A 6,056-nucleotide genomic window follows, 5' to 3' on the forward strand; every position below is an offset into this window, starting at 1 on the left:
TTTTTTAGTTTTTTGAGACAGGGTCTCACTATATAGTTGAGACTGACCTGGAACTCACTATGTAGTCCAGGCTGGTCTCGAACTCACAGCAATCCTCCTGCCTCAGCCTCCCAAGTGCTGGGATTACAGGCGATCGCCACCATGCCCGGCTCATATAGGTTTAATGTTTAATTTCAAGGAGAGAAGCAGAAAGCTGAAGAGGCTTAGGTAACTTGAGTGTGACGGCACAGATGGAAGGTAATAGACCTGGAATTCGAATCCAGGGCTTCTTGCTGAACATTTCATGTTCTTACGGCTACCTGGATCTCCCGAGTGTCCCAGCACTGGGGATCAGTGCACAAGTGGAGTCCCCCACAGCAACTCTGCCTTCAAAGTCAAAGACTATCTTTAGCTGTCCATACAGCTCTGGCCAGAATTACCTACCATTTGACGTCCTGCTATGAGCTGCCTTCAACATCATTTTCTTCTCACACAAGGAGCTGTGACGTTTGATTTGGTGTAGAAACTGGGTGGGGCTTGTTCTTCTATGGTGGCTTTGCACCTTTGGCAGCTAGGTCTGCAATCTCAAAAACAGCGGCGGTCAGGCGGCAGAGGGAGAGAGAGAGAACATTCTATCATGTCAGAATAATGAGATCTGTGATTTCAGCACTTATTGGGTCAAAGACACACACAATGTGTTACCTGTAATGCTTTCCTCCTGACATTTGGGGAAATTGCATTTATGCAGAGGACATGGGATTCTGGGACGTGGTACTCCACTGATGCCACTCAGCGTTGACAGACTGCAGCCTCCCCCATCAGAGCCTGGACCTTGCTATTCCTCAGGGAGGCTGAACCATGGCTGAGCCAGGGACACAGTGGGGGTCACAGGACTGGCTTTGTCCACCCCTGCTCCAGCTAAGGGAGCAGCCCAGCATCCACACGCATAGCTCTTGGTGGGTTTTCAAACAGGGACACAGTCTCAGAAATTGCGACTGAATGACTGTGTTGGAGTGTGACCATCGTAGTGTGCTCACACACAGATGGCCATGACATCGCTGGGCCGTGTGTTCTTAAGGGACCACCCTCCGGTACGTCTTTGATCAACCGCGATTGCAAAGTGCATGGTTGAACCTGCAGTGACCTTTTTGGGCATCCTATACATGAAGGATGAGATTCTCTACCAGTTCAACATGTCACAGACTCTTTTTTCCCTTTGTTCTCTCCAGTGCACTAGCTGTATGGGAGGGCCTTGGGCTGCTTCTTTTGGAATATGTTTGAGGTAGGGGTTTACCATGTCTTCTATGTGCTTCTCCATCATTTCCCTTCCTCCTGTCTTGCACTGTCTAGCTACAGTGGGAGTGCATCGATCAGTGTTTACTAGAAAAACACAGAACACAAGATATACAAACCTATAAGGGATGACAAGGTTGGCTTACAATGGGCACCCACAGAGCCGGGTGTGGAAGAGGGCAGGGGGTCTGCGCACGAGTCGGAAGGACCCAGGCAGAGGTCTGAAGCGCCCTGTTGCATCTCCCGTAAGTCTGTATCAGAAGGCTGATGGGTGTGAGGTCGAAGGCTGAAGAGGCTGCTCTGGAGTCCAGGAGACAACGTCCAGTGTGACAGCGAAGACTGGAGCTTCTCTGAAGAAACAAGCAGCTCCAACCTTCTTCATTTCCCCTTTGTACCATCCAGGTGACAAGCAGCCCTAGGGTGAGTCTTTGCCACACAACCTGCAGACAGATGGAGGGGAGACACAGGGGTGCATCTGCTCCCTCCCGCCATACACTCACAGAGAAAAACAGAGCAGGAGGTGATTCTCTTGGATGATGGCGGTGGCCAAATCTCTCTTCTGGATGTAACATTTCCAAAGATCCTCTTCTGCTCTCTACCTAGGAACTGAGACTCTCAGAGAGACATTTTTAGAGTGGAACTCTTTTTAAAAGAAACCCTCACCTGGAACTTGATGTCAGAAGCAGATTAGGGAATGAGCTGACTCCCTGTCCAGTATTTTTGCTGTTTTGTCCAGTTCAGGTTTAGCCCCTAAAGTACCTTGAAGGATCCCCAATAGTCTGTAAATACTCATCTGGACAGAGGGCGAGTTCTTACCAACCTTAATCAGAGACACCAAATCATTACACACAGCAAATTAGAAGCTGAGTTGCATTGTAAACTGGGTTTTCTACACTCACATGCATTACACATATTTTTGTCTCTGTAGAGGATGTAGAGTAGAAATTTGCTTATTGTCTTGGTGTTAGTGATCAAAGCCGGCAGCTGAATAGAGGAGGCACCAACCCCCATTATTTAGAGAGAGTCACTAGCAATTGGGCCAGCGTCTTCTCCCAGGCTGCTTGTGCAGGGGCGGCCTTGTCACTACCTCACAAAGCCCTCCCACCACTGACTCTCAGGCTGTGGGGTGGGAGGTGCCATCATAGGGCTGTACACTTGGTGGTGGTGCAGTGTTCGTGGTGAAGGGGGGAGGAAGGGGGCTTCCACCCCTCTTCCCAGCAAATGGTGACGGGAGGTCCCCTTGAGTCACGTGTGATGGTTAATCTGTCAATCTGATCAGATTTGGGGGTGCTTAGAGAGGTGACTGGCTTCTGTGGGAGCCAACCCACTCAGTGGATTAACCCATTGATGAATTTTATCTCCTTGGGCTCTTAGGAGGAGGGGACTAATTGGAGGAAGTGGTCACAGGGATATGACCTTGGAGACTGTGTCTGGTCCCTGGCCACTTTCTCGATGGCTGCTTCCGGGCTGCTGCGAGGTGAGCAACTTTCTTCCATCACACATTTCTGCTGGGATGCTCCTACTCACTACAGGCCTAGAAGGAGTAGAGCCAACCAAAAGTTCTAAAACTCTGAGTCAAATTAAACTGATCCTCCTTTAAATCATGTAGGGGAAAGGTAAGAATGGAAAAGAAAAAGTATGAAAAAAGGAAAAAATGGAAACAAAGTCTTTGTAAACAGGGAAGGGTGGAGGGGATGAAAGGAGAACTGGGGAATGGGGAAAAAATAAGAACCAAGATCTGTCATGTAAAGAAGGTACAAGATCCCAGTGATGAATGTAACTGTATTGTACACCTAGAATGTAACAATAGAAAAGAAGAGGAGACCTAAACACAACATTCTGCAAGGTAGACTGCAGGAGGTCAGAGTGGAGGAGGAGATTTAGAGGTGGGTCTGCCCATCAGAGTCCCGAGCTGTGGGGAAGACCCACACACGGCCCTGCAAAACTCCCAACAAGTGCTGCACGGAGAAGAGTATGGAATACTCGATGCTGTCTGGAGAAGGAGTAAAACCCCAAATGGGCACAGTCATAATCACACACATCCAGGCAAAGGAGCACGTCCTCCTCCAGCATGACCTGTGAACACGTCACTTCCTATCCCCTTGCCAGTCCCAAACCCTCAAGTGGAGTTAATGATCAGGGAGAAGAATAACTTCAAAATGCATATAAAATACATATAAAACGAAAGTCATAAGGTGAACTGGATTTCTTCTTCAACTTTTAATTGTGGAAAATCTGAAATATACAGAAATGTTGGACAACTAGAACAATGAATATCCGTTTAATCATTCCTACTTTCACTAATTATTAAGGTCTGATTTCCTTCCTTCCTTCCTTCCTCTCTCCCCTCCCCTCCCCTTCCTTCCCCTTCCTCCATTCCTCTGTCCCTTCCTGCCTTCTTTATATCATCTACCTGTCTCATAGTAAATCGTCATGTCACGACACTTCATCTCTGAGCAGCTTTGTCTGTTATCTTAAAATTAAGAATATTCTTCATAATCACGAAGTCATGATCACATACAAAGAAAATAATTTCCTAAAACCATCCAATATACTGGATTAAATTATTTTAATCAATAAATATGATTAGAAAGTTGCGCAGTCTGCCTGAGATGTCACTAATAGGAGATAATTAAATCTATTGCATTTGAGGCTATGATTGGAAGAAATAAAACTGCTTCGTGCTTGTATTCCAATGAGTTGAGACTCCCCATGACACCTGTTACCTCCATCGAGTCACAGGATGTGTACAAGTCCTGCGTTTTTGGGACTCAATGATTGTTCATCACACACGGGGGGAGCCCTGGCTTGGCTACTGTTTGATTTCAGCGCCGCCTTTTTCAATGGTGTTGAGACAAAAGGGAGCAGAAGAGTGATGGAGGAATTCCTCCCCCATTTCTTACTACTGAAGTGTTGTATTTTGTGAATATCGAGGTACAGCGGATGCCCTTTGGTAGAACAAAGTAGATAGAAGCTAAAAGCCAGGAATTAGACTCAGGGGGATTTGGGCTGCCTAATTTCAGGCAGAGATGGAGCCCAGCTGTGTGGGCCAGATGTTACACCTGAACATATGACAGTGTGTGCAGCCATCAACCAGGGATCGAACTACATTCAACAGAGCTCTGAAGACAGGCAGAATATGATGGGGAGAATCCAAGGCAAGAAGTCTTTGGAAAGACGGGCAACTGAAGATGGGTCTGGACAGCAGAGTTAGTCTGGTTCCTGGTACCTGAGTCTTTGCCACAGGACTCCAGTTCATGGATTGACTGGAAATGGAATTTTAGGTTGATTCTTTGGATAAAACTCAGACTAAGGAGCAGGAGAAATCATACATAAGAGTTGCAAGGATAGTATCAGTATGGTGCTCGAACTGGAGTTCAATCTGAATTCTGTTATAACGAGTGGGGGCCTGAGCCCCCCAGGTCATGATAAGACTTCTCAAGCTCTGTCTGTGGTCAGGTCAGGCTGGAGAACGGAAAGGCCAGGGCCTGGGTTAGAGGGTAGAACAGGTCTCCAGAGAACAGAATCTGGGTTGAGCTGGGCAGAGGGCAGAAAGTTGTTCTATGGATGAATTTTTTGAGAAATGTGAGTCTTTGACTTTTCCTTCAGAAACTTTATAAAAACCTGGTAAGCATCATGATTTGTCTTGCATGGGACAAGAACTGTGAGGGTAAGGGGAGGCATATCAGACAAGGATTATCCAATGGGATGGAATTTGTCATCTGCTCGGGGGTACCTCAGATATAGGGCATAGAGCTGAGAACCAAAATGTATGGGCGCACTCAGCCCCAGCGATTTTAGAGACTGGAGACCTCCTTTTTCCATAAGGGAGACCACAGAGGGTGTGTGGCATCCTGCTTTCCTCTTTCCACCTCCCTGTTTCAGGGTCGGACTCCAAAGGTGGCCCTAAGAGACAGCATCTCCTGGTGTTTACACCCTCGGCTGCTCCACATTCATGTGCTCACCTGATCTGGCCTTCCCAAATAAACAGTGTGCAGGTAGAAACAGGATGGCAAGCGTCCCATTTAACCCCGGTGTTTCACATCTTTCTGTTCCCCCATCCTTGAAGCTGAACACCCAACTTCCATGACACAGGAACGTGTGCTCTTCACTTAGCTCCAGATAACAGGCATGGCACACAGGCCCAGTAGACAATGACATGTATGACCCAATGGATGCAGTAGAGTGAGGTTTGGTGGAGCCAGTGATGACAGGTTGTGTTGTCTTTCTGTACACAACGTTCCATCTTACTTGGCCAGGGGCTTCCCTGTGCAATGATGCCAACAGTTTTTTTGCACAGCCAGGAGACCAATGGGAAAGGAGGCAGCAACTGAGGCTACCCCAGGCTGAAACCGGCCCCCTGGGGCTCCTCTGATGATGATGAAATTGGCTCATGCTGATGTGAAGTGGGCTGCCCTGTCCAGCAGCCGATCTTTTCGAGCAGTTATTTGGGAGTAATGAAAGTGAATGCATGACATTTAAAAAGAAACTTCTCTGTCAGCAGGAAAGCTGCCTCGTTCTCCTGCACCTCTGAGAATAGGCTTAGCTTGAAATAATGTTCATTTTAGCCCAGTTGTAAATTACAAGTGTGTTGGGGTCCAAGGGGATTTATTACCATTTGGAAGGAGGTTATTGGGCCTTGTGCATGGCTGCTGCATACGGTGTATGTTACAAAGTGGCTTTGTTGTGAAGTCTGCAGCAAGGGATAAAGTACCTTTCTTGCTTGCTTTTTTGCTCTTTTTTTTTTTTTTTTTTTTTTTTTTTTTTTTTTTTTTTTTTTTTTT

The sequence above is a fragment of the Fukomys damarensis genome, unplaced genomic scaffold, assembly GCF_012274545.1.
Source record: "Fukomys damarensis isolate Sample0158 unplaced genomic scaffold, DMR_v1.0_HiC HiC_scaffold_18, whole genome shotgun sequence".
NCBI lineage: Eukaryota > Metazoa > Chordata > Mammalia > Rodentia > Bathyergidae > Fukomys > Fukomys damarensis.